At 36.8% G+C, this 17305-nt stretch overlaps 2 long non-coding RNA genes across 2 annotated transcripts; both read left to right on the top strand.

Moving 5' to 3' along the window:
* Positions 1-4986: 4986 nt before the first annotated feature.
* Positions 4987-9690, top strand: LOC116725254 (uncharacterized). The gene is made up of 3 exons (XR_004340362.1): positions 4987-5189; positions 7270-7482; positions 9567-9690. It is a non-coding gene; the product is annotated as an uncharacterized LOC116725254 (long non-coding RNA).
* Positions 9691-11873: 2183 nt separating this feature from the next.
* On the top strand, positions 11874-16576 carry LOC116725253 (uncharacterized). Its single transcript, XR_004340361.1, has 3 exons — positions 11874-12076; positions 14157-14369; positions 16453-16576. It is a non-coding gene; the product is annotated as an uncharacterized LOC116725253 (long non-coding RNA).
* The last annotated feature ends 729 nt before the right edge of the window (positions 16577-17305 follow it).

The following is a 17305-nucleotide window of genomic DNA, read 5'->3' as shown; positions in this document are numbered from 1 at the left end:
TTACTTGATTGTGCTATAAAAGACCCTATGTGCATGGAAAATACAAAAAATAATAATAATCTAATATGGGCCTTATCTAAAGCATTCATAATTATTCTAAAATGTCTGATCTGGTCACTTTGTTCCCTGAAAAATTCAGACATGGGAAGATGAACAGGGCCTTTAGCCAGACAGGAAAGCATGATTTGTCCCTCTAAAGAGCCTTCTCCTCTGCTCCGGAGGCTGATCTACATTCCCACTTGGTGACGTAAGTTTTGGATGCAGCTGCTCGTCCAGAACTCATTGTGTGTGTAGTTTAAATGATATGGCACATTTAAATACTCCTCTGCATTTTAAATCAAATATATATTTTTTAGCTTGCTACTCCTGTAAGGTTAATATAAATAGTCATAATAATACCGGTATGATGTAAGCTAATTACAAATTATGCTAATTATAGCAGGTATGTTACACACATAGTGTAACTGAGGAATGATAAAGGACAGTTGTAGTACACTAACGGCAAATTTACAACATAAGGAAAATAATACAGTATAGTTATTATAAATAGCATACTCAGATTAGTAAAAATGTGCAACTGAGTTGAATAACTCAGCCAGAGTCCTACTGTCTCCCACCACCAAGTCAAGAGGGCATCCTAGGACAGATCCTGCCGTGAGCCCCTCCCACGTCCCCGAGCTCAGACAGGTGGTCAGTCCCACTGATTCAGAAAACCTCACCTGCACACAGAGACCCCACCTTCAGGAATTAATGTTAAATGTTTTCCATGTGTTGCTTTTCTTCTCTGAAAAACACACCAGCAATAAATCTCAGGCTCTGGAAGGAGTGAAGGAATTACTTCAATCCACAAGGGGGCGTCCTAAACTGTCTTACACTAAAGACTGAGCATGAAAGAGAATTTAACCCAACCATAGATATGGTTTTAGCATAATGTAGAAAATATATCAGTTACACACAGAAAATTTACATTTTAACTCTATTTATGGTTTATGGTAGTATAAAAATATAATAAATAAGCTATTTGAAAGCTTATATTCTGTATTGCTCAATGAACTGAGAGACTGCTATGATTTTTCTCCTCCATGTACAGGAAGCACTGTGCTGCCATGGCAGAAAGTTATTAGGCGGTGTAGCCACACTGAACTGTTGTCTTGCCTGTTAATACACAATTTGATCGCTATGTTGTTTTATGCAACCTCTGCACGTTATCAGTTCAGCTTTACTGCTACTTTAAGTTGAATGTTTTTTTCAAAACACATTAGAGAAAATTGACAAGTGGAGGAAAATTCTGTTTTATTTTGCAGTTTCACAACTTTCCTTAAATAAATGGTTAATAGTTAAGTAAGGGACTTGAAAGATAATAAATATGGTTGAAACTAAACGATTTTTCAACAGAAAAGTTGATCTGACAGGTGGTTTCACTGAAGGCCAAGCGTCTCTGTTTCTGTAGAGATCACAGTTGAAGTTGGTAGTAATCTGAACAGCTCTGGATTCTGACTTTATTAAAATAAACTTTTAATAAAGTTTATTTAGTTCAGACATATCAAGATGACAAAAAGTTCATAATTTACATTTAAATTAAATCCAAGCTGAACATTTAAGATCTGTTGAGTTATATTTGCAAAAAATAATCAAAGATAAAGAAGAATTTATTTTACAAAACATTACTTACATTTTTTAAATAAGCAATTTGTGAATAAACTTATATTATTTAAAGATGGATCAAAAGACAGATCTATGAACAGTGAAGAGTTTTAATGAATTAATGGCACACTTAAATAATTATTACATAAGTTATTTATTATCATTTGACACTCTTCACTCTCCATAAGAGTCAGGACATACTGGAGCAGCAGTTTGGTATTTAGCTTTGAAAATATAAAAAGCACATTTATCCCTCTTATAGTTTTAGGGTTTGTCTAATTTTTTCTAAAAATGTATTAGTTCTTAGAAAAATGTACATTTTGAAAACTTAAAAAAAATCAGTCCTACATTATGAAAAATAAATGTTACATTGTTCTGTTTCTCTAAATTATTCTACAAATATATTAGCGATAGATTATGAGTAAAACATATAGTGATATTAACATGAGTTTTATTAGAGGTTTAAATTTGCACTGTTCCTTTGCAGTTGGGCAGGTTTTATAGGTTTAGTTTTACCTTGTGTTTGCGCTGGAAAATTTAAAATCTGGCAACAGTGGCGAATGGCGCCATTTTTTGTTATCAATGAGCGTGACGCGCATGCGCCATATAGGATATAAAGATGACGCAGTTTCTACATGAGCGTTTTTAAAAAAAAAAAAAAAAAAAGATCCTGCTAGCACTTGACTCCACGGACACGGAACTGTCAGTCTGACATTCATGAATTTGGGGACGTGGATTTAAAACGATGTTCTCTGATTTCCCAACACGCGGAATCCGAGTGGACGCCAGCCTAAAGACTGAAATGTTTGTGGATCCGACTGAAATCGTGTCGGTGTTCGACGAGGCCTAGTTTGGCGTCTTGTACTTGAAAGTAGGCCAACGAGCAGGCCGCAGTGACGCCAAGCAGGCCGCAGTGACGCCAAGCAGGCCGCAGTGACGCCAAGTTTCGGTGAGTTATTTTTCGGAAACCTTATGCTAAGTTTTTGTCTTCTTCCACCGAAGACGTTGGTGAAGCCATTTTTTGTGTCCAAACAGAGCAGCACACAAGGAGAGACCCGACCATGGCCTCTCAGCGGCGGTTTGTTTGGTTGCTGGCGTCCCTGAAACATCTGAGGAGATAAAATGGCAGCTGGAGCTGCCAGCTGATCGATTATGGACATCGAGGCCTACTTGACCTGCGAGGAGGCTGCAGTGACGGCAAGTAGGCCGCTGGAGTGCCATGTTTGAAATTGCTGCGTTGGTTATTCGGTAAGTTATATTTCGGAAACATTACTTTTAGTTTTTGTCTTTTTCCATCGACGACAGGCTCGGCTCCAGACGAGTTTAACAGGGGGGCTAACCTACGGCAAGCCGTTTTAAAATAAATTCGGTTTTGCCGCCCTTACATTCCAGATATCTCAAATTGTTTTATGACTAGACGTTTTAGCGATTTAAGATATCTCTAATTATATTTTGACTTAACAAAATACCTATTTGATATATCTCTAATTACATTCTGACTAGTCGAAATGACGTCAGATTTATCATAGAGTTGTATGGAGACTTCAATTCAAGATATCTACAATGAATTACTGACTATCTGAAATGCACACTTCAGATATCTACAATCAAATTATGACTAATCATAAAGTAAATTCGAGATATCTCGAATTTAGTTTTGATTAGTCATAATTCTAATTAAAGATATCTCGAATGACAACAACATTCGAGATATCTTACATTTATTTTGAATAGGAAATCTGTAGTTTTGACTAGTGAAAACTAAATTATAGATATCTTAAAAGCAAATAATTACTAGACAAAACTAAATTTAAGATATCTTGAATTGTAATTTTGACTAGTCAAAATTCTTTTTAAGATATCTCTGAATGATTTGGAGATATCTTGAATTACACAGCTTTTCTATTTAAGATATCTTAAATTAACATTCTGACTAGTCAGAATGACATTAACTGATATCTTGAATATGTATTATGTGTAGTCAAAACGACCCTGACTTACGTGGCAATTTGAAAGTTCAATAAAGCAATGACAAATAGAAGAAAAAAAAAAATAGAAAAAACATTTCATATGTTGAAAATGCTTTGACAATAGCAATTTTAGCTTTTCAAAGCAGTTTTTAAGTGCATTCGGTTTGTCGGAAACGAATAAACAGGAAATTCTTTGCAGATTTGAGAAGCAGTCTTATAGTTGATGAAGTTTTGAGTTCTCTGCATATCCAACATGGCCGAGCTCTTTCTATGTTGTGGCATTTATCGACAATTTTGTGCAGGAAACATAAAATTCTGCAGGCAACTGTTTGGACAGCACAAAGGGGCTTTCACGCAATTCTTAATTCAGATATCTAAAATTGTTATTTTGACTTGTCATAATTAAGTTAAAGATATCTTAAATTGTAATTAATGACGGAACCAGTGTCGTAATTTGAGATATCTTGAAAGGAATTTTGACTCGTCAAAATGTAATTGAAGATATCTCGAATTATTATTCTTACTAGTCAGAATGTAAATGCAGATATCTTAAGTTACCGCTCCAGATAGTCAAAATGTAGTTTTGTCTAGTCAAAATGCATTTTTAGATATCTAGAACGTAATTACGGATAGTCAGAAGAAACCGAATTTATGTTAATACGGCTTGCCATATAGCATCGGCTTATTCTGTGGGTGTAAAATTAATCTACGTAGCAATAATATCACGCAAGTAAAAGAAAAGGGTACAGTGCAATAAAACTACTCCAAGTACCTTCCCCCCCCCCCCAAAAAAGCTACTCGAATGTAACAAGTACTTCCCAGTTTTGAACAAAAACAACACCAGTAGCCTACAGGCTGCTTGTTAACAAGCTTAAGGTGCTGTGTTGGTATTAGCTTGTCATCTCTTAGCTAACATTACCTGCATCCAACAGCATTACTCAAGTTAGTCGGTTAGTTTGAGGGGAAAACCGTGCAAAGGTCTTTGCATTTTGCTGGTTTGCTGCCATGATTCTAACACACGTGTGCAGCTCTGCACAGCAGCAGCAGGTCTCCTTTGCACAGGTGTAGAGCCAGGGCGAGCATCTTGACGATCATGTTACGTTTAAAGGCGGCTTGGAAAAGCAGGTTACGACGTGTTAACAATGGATTAAACAGTTTTAATTGCTGAATAAAGTGACAGAAGCCACAGTTATGGGAAGTGCGGAAGCCCTTATTGTATCAAATCAATATAGGAATAACAGAGAGTTAGCCACTTTAAAGTGAAAACAACAAATGGCTTCCAGTTCGGGGGAGGGGGAGGCGGCACACAGCTGATTCTGCCGCTGGGCCTGGTTAGTGAAGTAATTTTTTGTGTCCAAACAGAGCAGCACACAAGGAGAGACCCGACCATGGCCTCTCAGCGGCGGTTTGTTTGGTTGCTGGCGTCCCTGAAACATCTGAGGAGATAAAATGGCAGCTGGAGCTGCCAGCTGATCGATTATGGACATCGAGGCCTACTTGACCTACGAGGAGGCTGCAGTGACGGCAAGTAGGCCGCTGGAGTGCCATGTTTGAAATTGCTGCGTTGGTTATTCGGTAAGTTATATTTCGGAAACCTTACTTTTAGTTTTTGTCTTTTTCCATCGACGACAGGCTCGGCTCCAGACGAGTTTAACAGGGGGGCTAACCTACGGCAAGCCGTTTTAAAATAAATTCGGTTTTGCCGCCCTTACATTCCAGATATCTCAAATTGTTTTATGACTAGACGTTTTAGCGATTTAAGATATCTCTAATTATATTTTGACTTGATAAAATACCTATTTGATATATCTCTAATTACATTCTGACTAGTCGAAATGACGTCAGATTTATCATAGAGTTGTATGGAGACTTCAATTCAAGATATCTACAATGAATTACTGACTATCTGAAATGCACACTTCAGATATCTACAATCAAATTATGACTAATCATAAAGTAAATTCGAGATATCTCGAATTTAGTTTTGATTAGTCATAATTCTAATTAAAGATATCTCGAATGACAACAACATTCGAGATATCTTACATTTATTTTGAATAGGAAATCTGTAGTTTTGACTAGTGAAAACTAAATTATAGATATCTTAAAAGCAAATAATTACTAGACAAAACTAAATTTAAGATATCTTGAATTGTAATTTTGACTAGTCAAAATTCTTTTTAAGATATCTCTGAATGATTTGGAGATATCTTGAATTACACAGCTTTTCTATTTAAGATATCTTAAATTAACATTCTGACTAGTCAGAATGACATTAACTGATATCTTGAATATGTATTATGTGTAGTCAAAACGACCCTGACTTACGTGGCAATTTGAAAGTTCAATAAAGCAATGACAAATAGAAGAAAAAAAAAATAGAAAAAACATTTCATATGTTGAAAATGCTTTGACAATAGCAATTTTAGCTTTTCAAAGCAGTTTTTAAGTGCATTCGGTTTGTCGGAAACGAATAAACAGGAAATTCTTTGCAGATTTGAGAAGCAGTCTTATAGTTGATGAAGTTTTGAGTTCTCTGCATATCCAACATGGCCGAGCTCTTTCTATGTTGTGGCATTTATCGACAATTTTGTGCAGGAAACATAAAATTCTGCAGGCAACTGTTTGGACAGCACAAAGGGGCTTTCACGCAATTCTTAATTCAGATATCTAAAATTGTTATTTTGACTTGTCATAATTAAGTTAAAGATATCTTAAATTGTAATTAATGACGGAACCAGTGTCGTAATTTGAGATATCTTGAAAGGAATTTTGACTCGTCAAAATGTAATTGAAGATATCTCGAATTATTATTCTTACTAGTCAGAATGTAAATGCAGATATCTTAAGTTACCGCTCCAGATAGTCAAAATGTAGTTTTGTCTAGTCAAAATGCATTTTTAGATATCTAGAACGTAATTACGGATAGTCAGAAGAAACCGAATTTATGTTAATACGGCTTGCCATATAGCATCGGCTTATTCTGTGGGTGTAAAATTAATCTACGTAGCAATAATATCACTCAAGTAAAAGAAAAGGGTACAGTGCAATAAAACTGCTCGAAGTACCTTCCCCCCCCCAAAAAAGCTACTCGAATGTAACAAGTACTTCCCAGTTTTGAACATAAACAACACCAGTAGCCTACAGGCTGCTTGTTAACAAGCTTAAGGTGCTGTGTTGGTATTAGCTTGTCATCTCTTAGCTAACATTACCTGCATCCAACAGCATTACTCAAGTTAGTCGGTTAGTTTGAGGGGAAAACCGTGCAAAGGTCTTTGCATTTTGCTGGTTTGCTGCCATGATTCTAACACACGTGTGCAGCTCTGCACAGCAGCAGCAGGTCTCCTTTGCACAGGTGTAGAGCCAGGGCGAGCATCTTGACGATCATGTTACGTTTAAAGGCGGCTTGGAAAAGCAGGTTACGACGTGTTAACAATGGATTAAACAGTTTTAATTGCTGAATAAAGTGACAGAAGCTACAGTTATGGGAAGTGCGGAAGCCCTTATTGTATCAAATCAATATAGGAATAACAGAGAGTTAGCCACTTTAAAGTGAAAACAACAAATGGCTTCCAGTTCGGGGGAGGGGGAGGCGGCACACAGCTGATTCTGCCGCTGGGCCTGGTTAGTGAAGTAATTTTTTGTGTCCAAACAGAGCAGCACACAAGGAGAGACCCGACCATGGCCTCTCAGCGGCGGTTTGTTTGGTTGCTGGCGTCCCTGAAACATCTGAGGAGATAAAATGGCAGCTGGAGCTGCCAGCTGATCGATTATGGACATCGAGGCCTACTTGACCTACGAGGAGGCTGCAGTGACGGCAAGTAGGCCGCTGGAGTGCCATGTTTGAAATTGCTGCGTTGGTTATTCGGTAAGTTATATTTCGGAAACCTTACTTTTAGTTTTTGTCTTTTTCCATCGACGACAGGCTCGGCTCCAGACGAGTTTAACAGGGGGGCTAACCTACGGCAAGCAGTTTTAAAATAAATTCGGTTTTGCCGCCCTTACATTCCAGATATCTCAAATTGTTTTATGACTAGACGTTTTAGCGATTTAAGATATCTCTAATTATATTTTGACTTGATAAAATACCTATTTGATATATCTCTAATTACATTCTGACTAGTCGAAATGACGTCAGATTTATCATAGAGTTGTATGGAGACTTCAATTCAAGATATCTACAATGAATTACTGACTATCTGAAATGCACACTTCAGATATCTACAATCAAATTATGACTAATCATAAAGTAAATTCGAGATATCTCGAATTTAGTTTTGATTAGTCATAATTCTAATTAAAGATATCTCGAATGACAACAACATTCGAGATATCTTACATTTATTTTGAATAGGAAATCTGTAGTTTTGACTAGTGAAAACTAAATTATAGATATCTTAAAAGCAAATAATTACTAGACAAAACTAAATTTAAGATATCTTGAATTGTAATTTTGACTAGTCAAAATTCTTTTTAAGATATCTCTGAATGATTTGGAGATATCTTGAATTACACAGCTTTTCTATTTAAGATATCTTAAATTAACATTCTGACTAGTCAGAATGACATTAACTGATATCTTGAATATGTATTATGTGTAGTCAAAACGACCCTGACTTACGTGGCAATTTGAAAGTTCAATAAAGCAATGACAAATAGAAGAAAAAAAAAATAGAAAAAACATTTCATATGTTGAAAATGCTTTGACAATAGCAATTTTAGCTTTTCAAAGCAGTTTTTAAGTGCATTCGGTTTGTCGGAAACGAATAAACAGGAAATTCTTTGCAGATTTGAGAAGCAGTCTTATAGTTGATGAAGTTTTGAGTTCTCTGCATATCCAACATGGCCGAGCTCTTTCTATGTTGTGGCATTTATCGACAATTTTGTGCGGGAAACATAAAATTCTGCAGGCAACTGTTTGGACAGCACAAAGGGGCTTCCACGCAATTCTTAATTCAGATATCTAAAATTGTAATTTTGACTAGTCATAATTAAGTTAAAGATATCTTAAATTGTTATTAATGACGGAACCAGTGTCGTAATTTGAGATATCTTGAAAGGAATTTTGACTCGTCAAAATGTAATTGAAGATATCTCGAATTATTATTCTTACTAGTCAGAATGTAAATGCAGATATCTTAAGTTACCGCTCCAGATAGTCAAAATGTAGTTTTGTCTAGTCAAAATGCATTTTTAGATATCTAGAACGTAATTACGGATAGTCAGAAGAAACCGAATTTATGTTAAAACGGCTTGCCGTATAGCATCGGCTTATTCTGTGGGTGTAAATTGAATCTACGTAGCAATAATATCACTCAAGTAAAAGAAAAGGGTACAGTGCAATAAAACTACTCCAAGTACCTCCCCCCCCCCCCCAAAAAAAGCTACTCGAATGTAACAAGTACTTCCCAGTTTTGAACATAAACAACACCAGTAGCCTACAGGCTGCTTGTTAACAAGCTTAAGGTGCTGTGTTGGTATTAGCTTGTCATCTCTTAGCTAACATTACCTGCATCCAACAGCATTACTCAAGTTAGTCGGTTAGTTTGAGGGGAAAACCGTGCAAAGGTCTTTGCATTTTGCTGGTTTGCTGCCATGATTCTAACACACGTGTGCAGCTCTGCACAGCAGCAGCAGGTCTCCTTTGCACAGGTGTAGAGCCAGGGCGAGCATCTTGACGATCATGTTACGTTTAAAGGCGGCTTGGAAAAGCAGGTTACGACGTGTTAACAATGGATTAAACAGTTTTAATTGCTGAATAAAGTGACAGAAGCTACAGTTATGGGAAGTGCGGAAGCCCTTATTGTATCAAATCAATATAGGAATAACAGAGAGTTAGCCACTTTAAAGTGAAAACAACAAATGGCTTCCAGTTCGGGGGAGGGGGAGGCGGCACACAGCTGATTCTGCCGCTGGGCCTGGTTAGTGAAGTAATTTTTTGTGTCCAAACAGAGCAGCACACAAGGAGAGACCCGACCATGGCCTCTCAGCGGCGGTTTGTTTGGTTGCTGGCGTCCCTGAAACATCTGAGGAGATAAAATGGCAGCTGGAGCTGCCAGCTGATCGATTATGGACATCGAGGCCTACTTGACCTGCGAGGAGGCTGCAGTGACGGCAAGTAGGCCGCTGGAGTGCCATGTTTGAAATTGCTGCGTTGGTTATTCGGTAAGTTATATTTCGGAAACATTACTTTTAGTTTTTGTCTTTTTCCATCGACGACAGGCTCGGCTCCAGACGAGTTTAACAGGGGGGCTAACCTACGGCAAGCCGTTTTAAAATAAATTCGGTTTTGCCGCCCTTACATTCCAGATATCTCAAATTGTTTTATGACTAGACGTTTTAGCGATTTAAGATATCTCTAATTATATTTTGACTTAACAAAATACCTATTTGATATATCTCTAATTACATTCTGACTAGTCGAAATGACGTCAGATTTATCATAGAGTTGTATGGAGACTTCAATTCAAGATATCTACAATGAATTACTGACTATCTGAAATGCACACTTCAGATATCTACAATCAAATTATGACTAATCATAAAGTAAATTCGAGATATCTCGAATTTAGTTTTGATTAGTCATAATTCTAATTAAAGATATCTCGAATGACAACAACATTCGAGATATCTTACATTTATTTTGAATAGGAAATCTGTAGTTTTGACTAGTGAAAACTAAATTATAGATATCTTAAAAGCAAATAATTACTAGACAAAACTAAATTTAAGATATCTTGAATTGTAATTTTGACTAGTCAAAATTCTTTTTAAGATATCTCTGAATGATTTGGAGATATCTTGAATTACACAGCTTTTCTATTTAAGATATCTTAAATTAACATTCTGACTAGTCAGAATGACATTAACTGATATCTTGAATATGTATTATGTGTAGTCAAAACGACCCTGACTTACGTGGCAATTTGAAAGTTCAATAAAGCAATGACAAATAGAAGAAAAAAAAAAATAGAAAAAACATTTCATATGTTGAAAATGCTTTGACAATAGCAATTTTAGCTTTTCAAAGCAGTTTTTAAGTGCATTCGGTTTGTCGGAAACGAATAAACAGGAAATTCTTTGCAGATTTGAGAAGCAGTCTTATAGTTGATGAAGTTTTGAGTTCTCTGCATATCCAACATGGCCGAGCTCTTTCTATGTTGTGGCATTTATCGACAATTTTGTGCAGGAAACATAAAATTCTGCAGGCAACTGTTTGGACAGCACAAAGGGGCTTTCACGCAATTCTTAATTCAGATATCTAAAATTGTTATTTTGACTTGTCATAATTAAGTTAAAGATATCTTAAATTGTAATTAATGACGGAACCAGTGTCGTAATTTGAGATATCTTGAAAGGAATTTTGACTCGTCAAAATGTAATTGAAGATATCTCGAATTATTATTCTTACTAGTCAGAATGTAAATGCAGATATCTTAAGTTACCGCTCCAGATAGTCAAAATGTAGTTTTGTCTAGTCAAAATGCATTTTTAGATATCTAGAACGTAATTACGGATAGTCAGAAGAAACCGAATTTATGTTAATACGGCTTGCCATATAGCATCGGCTTATTCTGTGGGTGTAAAATTAATCTACGTAGCAATAATATCACGCAAGTAAAAGAAAAGGGTACAGTGCAATAAAACTACTCCAAGTACCTTCCCCCCCCCCCCAAAAAAGCTACTCGAATGTAACAAGTACTTCCCAGTTTTGAACAAAAACAACACCAGTAGCCTACAGGCTGCTTGTTAACAAGCTTAAGGTGCTGTGTTGGTATTAGCTTGTCATCTCTTAGCTAACATTACCTGCATCCAACAGCATTACTCAAGTTAGTCGGTTAGTTTGAGGGGAAAACCGTGCAAAGGTCTTTGCATTTTGCTGGTTTGCTGCTATGATTCTAACACACGTGTGCAGCTCTGCACAGCAGCAGCAGGTCTCCTTTGCACAGGTGTAGAGCCAGGGCGAGCATCTTGACGATCATGTTACGTTTAAAGGCGGCTTGGAAAAGCAGGTTACGACGTGTTAACAATGGATTAAACAGTTTTAATTGCTGAATAAAGTGACAGAAGCCACAGTTATGGGAAGTGCGGAAGCCCTTATTGTATCAAATCAATATAGGAATAACAGAGAGTTAGCCACTTTAAAGTGAAAACAACAAATGGCTTCCAGTTCGGGGGAGGGGGAGGCGGCACACAGCTGATTCTGCCGCTGGGCCTGGTTAGTGAAGTAATTTTTTGTGTCCAAACAGAGCAGCACACAAGGAGAGACCCGACCATGGCCTCTCAGCGGCGGTTTGTTTGGTTGCTGGCGTCCCTGAAACATCTGAGGAGATAAAATGGCAGCTGGAGCTGCCAGCTGATCGATTATGGACATCGAGGCCTACTTGACCTACGAGGAGGCTGCAGTGACGGCAAGTAGGCCGCTGGAGTGCCATGTTTGAAATTGCTGCGTTGGTTATTCGGTAAGTTATATTTCGGAAACCTTACTTTTAGTTTTTGTCTTTTTCCATCGACGACAGGCTCGGCTCCAGACGAGTTTAACAGGGGGGCTAACCTACGGCAAGCCGTTTTAAAATAAATTCGGTTTTGCCGCCCTTACATTCCAGATATCTCAAATTGTTTTATGACTAGACGTTTTAGCGATTTAAGATATCTCTAATTATATTTTGACTTGATAAAATACCTATTTGATATATCTCTAATTACATTCTGACTAGTCGAAATGACGTCAGATTTATCATAGAGTTGTATGGAGACTTCAATTCAAGATATCTACAATGAATTACTGACTATCTGAAATGCACACTTCAGATATCTACAATCAAATTATGACTAATCATAAAGTAAATTCGAGATATCTCGAATTTAGTTTTGATTAGTCATAATTCTAATTAAAGATATCTCGAATGACAACAACATTCGAGATATCTTACATTTATTTTGAATAGGAAATCTGTAGTTTTGACTAGTGAAAACTAAATTATAGATATCTTAAAAGCAAATAATTACTAGACAAAACTAAATTTAAGATATCTTGAATTGTAATTTTGACTAGTCAAAATTCTTTTTAAGATATCTCTGAATGATTTGGAGATATCTTGAATTACACAGCTTTTCTATTTAAGATATCTTAAATTAACATTCTGACTAGTCAGAATGACATTAACTGATATCTTGAATATGTATTATGTGTAGTCAAAACGACCCTGACTTACGTGGCAATTTGAAAGTTCAATAAAGCAATGACAAATAGAAGAAAAAAAAAATAGAAAAAACATTTCATATGTTGAAAATGCTTTGACAATAGCAATTTTAGCTTTTCAAAGCAGTTTTTAAGTGCATTCGGTTTGTCGGAAACGAATAAACAGGAAATTCTTTGCAGATTTGAGAAGCAGTCTTATAGTTGATGAAGTTTTGAGTTCTCTGCATATCCAACATGGCCGAGCTCTTTCTATGTTGTGGCATTTATCGACAATTTTGTGCAGGAAACATAAAATTCTGCAGGCAACTGTTTGGACAGCACAAAGGGGCTTTCACGCAATTCTTAATTCAGATATCTAAAATTGTTATTTTGACTTGTCATAATTAAGTTAAAGATATCTTAAATTGTAATTAATGACGGAACCAGTGTCGTAATTTGAGATATCTTGAAAGGAATTTTGACTCGTCAAAATGTAATTGAAGATATCTCGAATTATTATTCTTACTAGTCAGAATGTAAATGCAGATATCTTAAGTTACCGCTCCAGATAGTCAAAATGTAGTTTTGTCTAGTCAAAATGCATTTTTAGATATCTAGAACGTAATTACGGATAGTCAGAAGAAACCGAATTTATGTTAATACGGCTTGCCATATAGCATCGGCTTATTCTGTGGGTGTAAAATTAATCTACGTAGCAATAATATCACTCAAGTAAAAGAAAAGGGTACAGTGCAATAAAACTGCTCGAAGTACCTTCCCCCCCCCAAAAAAGCTACTCGAATGTAACAAGTACTTCCCAGTTTTGAACATAAACAACACCAGTAGCCTACAGGCTGCTTGTTAACAAGCTTAAGGTGCTGTGTTGGTATTAGCTTGTCATCTCTTAGCTAACATTACCTGCATCCAACAGCATTACTCAAGTTAGTCGGTTAGTTTGAGGGGAAAACCGTGCAAAGGTCTTTGCATTTTGCTGGTTTGCTGCCATGATTCTAACACACGTGTGCAGCTCTGCACAGCAGCAGCAGGTCTCCTTTGCACAGGTGTAGAGCCAGGGCGAGCATCTTGACGATCATGTTACGTTTAAAGGCGGCTTGGAAAAGCAGGTTACGACGTGTTAACAATGGATTAAACAGTTTTAATTGCTGAATAAAGTGACAGAAGCTACAGTTATGGGAAGTGCGGAAGCCCTTATTGTATCAAATCAATATAGGAATAACAGAGAGTTAGCCACTTTAAAGTGAAAACAACAAATGGCTTCCAGTTCGGGGGAGGGGGAGGCGGCACACAGCTGATTCTGCCGCTGGGCCTGGTTAGTGAAGTAATTTTTTGTGTCCAAACAGAGCAGCACACAAGGAGAGACCCGACCATGGCCTCTCAGCGGCGGTTTGTTTGGTTGCTGGCGTCCCTGAAACATCTGAGGAGATAAAATGGCAGCTGGAGCTGCCAGCTGATCGATTATGGACATCGAGGCCTACTTGACCTACGAGGAGGCTGCAGTGACGGCAAGTAGGCCGCTGGAGTGCCATGTTTGAAATTGCTGCGTTGGTTATTCGGTAAGTTATATTTCGGAAACCTTACTTTTAGTTTTTGTCTTTTTCCATCGACGACAGGCTCGGCTCCAGACGAGTTTAACAGGGGGGCTAACCTACGGCAAGCAGTTTTAAAATAAATTCGGTTTTGCCGCCCTTACATTCCAGATATCTCAAATTGTTTTATGACTAGACGTTTTAGCGATTTAAGATATCTCTAATTATATTTTGACTTGATAAAATACCTATTTGATATATCTCTAATTACATTCTGACTAGTCGAAATGACGTCAGATTTATCATAGAGTTGTATGGAGACTTCAATTCAAGATATCTACAATGAATTACTGACTATCTGAAATGCACACTTCAGATATCTACAATCAAATTATGACTAATCATAAAGTAAATTCGAGATATCTCGAATTTAGTTTTGATTAGTCATAATTCTAATTAAAGATATCTCGAATGACAACAACATTCGAGATATCTTACATTTATTTTGAATAGGAAATCTGTAGTTTTGACTAGTGAAAACTAAATTATAGATATCTTAAAAGCAAATAATTACTAGACAAAACTAAATTTAAGATATCTTGAATTGTAATTTTGACTAGTCAAAATTCTTTTTAAGATATCTCTGAATGATTTGGAGATATCTTGAATTACACAGCTTTTCTATTTAAGATATCTTAAATTAACATTCTGACTAGTCAGAATGACATTAACTGATATCTTGAATATGTATTATGTGTAGTCAAAACGACCCTGACTTACGTGGCAATTTGAAAGTTCAATAAAGCAATGACAAATAGAAGAAAAAAAAAATAGAAAAAACATTTCATATGTTGAAAATGCTTTGACAATAGCAATTTTAGCTTTTCAAAGCAGTTTTTAAGTGCATTCGGTTTGTCGGAAACGAATAAACAGGAAATTCTTTGCAGATTTGAGAAGCAGTCTTATAGTTGATGAAGTTTTGAGTTCTCTGCATATCCAACATGGCCGAGCTCTTTCTATGTTGTGGCATTTATCGACAATTTTGTGCGGGAAACATAAAATTCTGCAGGCAACTGTTTGGACAGCACAAAGGGGCTTCCACGCAATTCTTAATTCAGATATCTAAAATTGTAATTTTGACTAGTCATAATTAAGTTAAAGATATCTTAAATTGTTATTAATGACGGAACCAGTGTCGTAATTTGAGATATCTTGAAAGGAATTTTGACTCGTCAAAATGTAATTGAAGATATCTCGAATTATTATTCTTACTAGTCAGAATGTAAATGCAGATATCTTAAGTTACCGCTCCAGATAGTCAAAATGTAGTTTTGTCTAGTCAAAATGCATTTTTAGATATCTAGAACGTAATTACGGATAGTCAGAAGAAACCGAATTTATGTTAAAACGGCTTGCCGTATAGCATCGGCTTATTCTGTGGGTGTAAATTGAATCTACGTAGCAATAATATCACTCAAGTAAAAGAAAAGGGTACAGTGCAATAAAACTACTCCAAGTACCTCCCCCCCCCCCCAAAAAAAGCTACTCGAATGTAACAAGTACTTCCCAGTTTTGAACATAAACAACACCAGTAGCCTACAGGCTGCTTGTTAACAAGCTTAAGGTGCTGTGTTGGTATTAGCTTGTCATCTCTTAGCTAACATTACCTGCATCCAACAGCATTACTCAAGTTAGTCGGTTAGTTTGAGGGGAAAACCGTGCAAAGGTCTTTGCATTTTGCTGGTTTGCTGCCATGATTCTAACACACGTGTGCAGCTCTGCACAGCAGCAGCAGGTCTCCTTTGCACAGGTGTAGAGCCAGGGCGAGCATCTTGACGATCATGTTACGTTTAAAGGCGGCTTGGAAAAGCAGGTTACGACGTGTTAACAATGGATTAAACAGTTTTAATTGCTGAATAAAGTGACAGAAGCTACAGTTATGGGAAGTGCGGAAGCCCTTATTGTATCAAATCAATATAGGAATAACAGAGAGTTAGCCACTTTAAAGTGAAAACAACAAATGGCTTCCAGTTCGGGGGAGGGGGAGGCGGCACACAGCTGATTCTGCCGCTGGGCCTGGTTAGTGAAGTAATTTTTTGTGTCCAAACAGAGCAGCACACAAGGAGAGACCCGACCATGGCCTCTCAGCGGCGGTTTGTTTGGTTGCTGGCGTCCCTGAAACATCTGAGGAGATAAAATGGCAGCTGGAGCTGCCAGCTGATCGATTATGGACATCGAGGCCTACTTGACCTGCGAGGAGGCTGCAGTGACGGCAAGTAGGCCGCTGGAGTGCCATGTTTGAAATTGCTGCGTTGGTTATTCGGTAAGTTATATTTCGGAAACCTTACTTTTAGTTTTTGTCTTTTTCCATCGACGACAGGCTCGGCTCCAGACGAGTTTAACAGGGGGGCTAACCTACGGCAAGCCGTTTTAAAATAAATTCGGTTTTGCCGCCCTTACATTCCAGATATCTCAAATTGTTTTATGACTAGACGTTTTAGCGATTTAAGATATCTCTAATTATATTTTGACTTGATAAAATACCTATTTGATATATCTCTAATTACATTCTGACTAGTCGAAATGACGTCAGATTTATCATAGAGTTGTATGGAGACTTCAATTCAAGATATCTACAATGAATTACTGACTATCTGAAATGCACACTTCAGATATCTACAATCAAATTATGACTAATCATAAAGTAAATTCGAGATATCTCGAATTTAGTTTTGATTAGTCATAATTCTAATTAAAGATATCTCGAATGACAACAACATTCGAGATATCTTACATTTATTTTGAATAGGAAATCTGTAGTTTTGACTAGTGAAAACTAAATTATAGATATCTTAAAAGCAAATAATTACTAGACAAAACTAAATTTAAGATATCTTGAATTGTAATTTTGACTAGTCAAAATTCTTTTTAAGATATCTCTGAATGATTTGGAGATATCTTGA

The sequence above is a fragment of the Xiphophorus hellerii genome, chromosome 9, assembly GCF_003331165.1.
Source record: "Xiphophorus hellerii strain 12219 chromosome 9, Xiphophorus_hellerii-4.1, whole genome shotgun sequence".
NCBI lineage: Eukaryota > Metazoa > Chordata > Actinopteri > Cyprinodontiformes > Poeciliidae > Xiphophorus > Xiphophorus hellerii.
The sequence above is the reverse complement of the archived record's forward strand: the minus strand, read 5'-3'. Positions and strand labels throughout refer to the sequence as shown.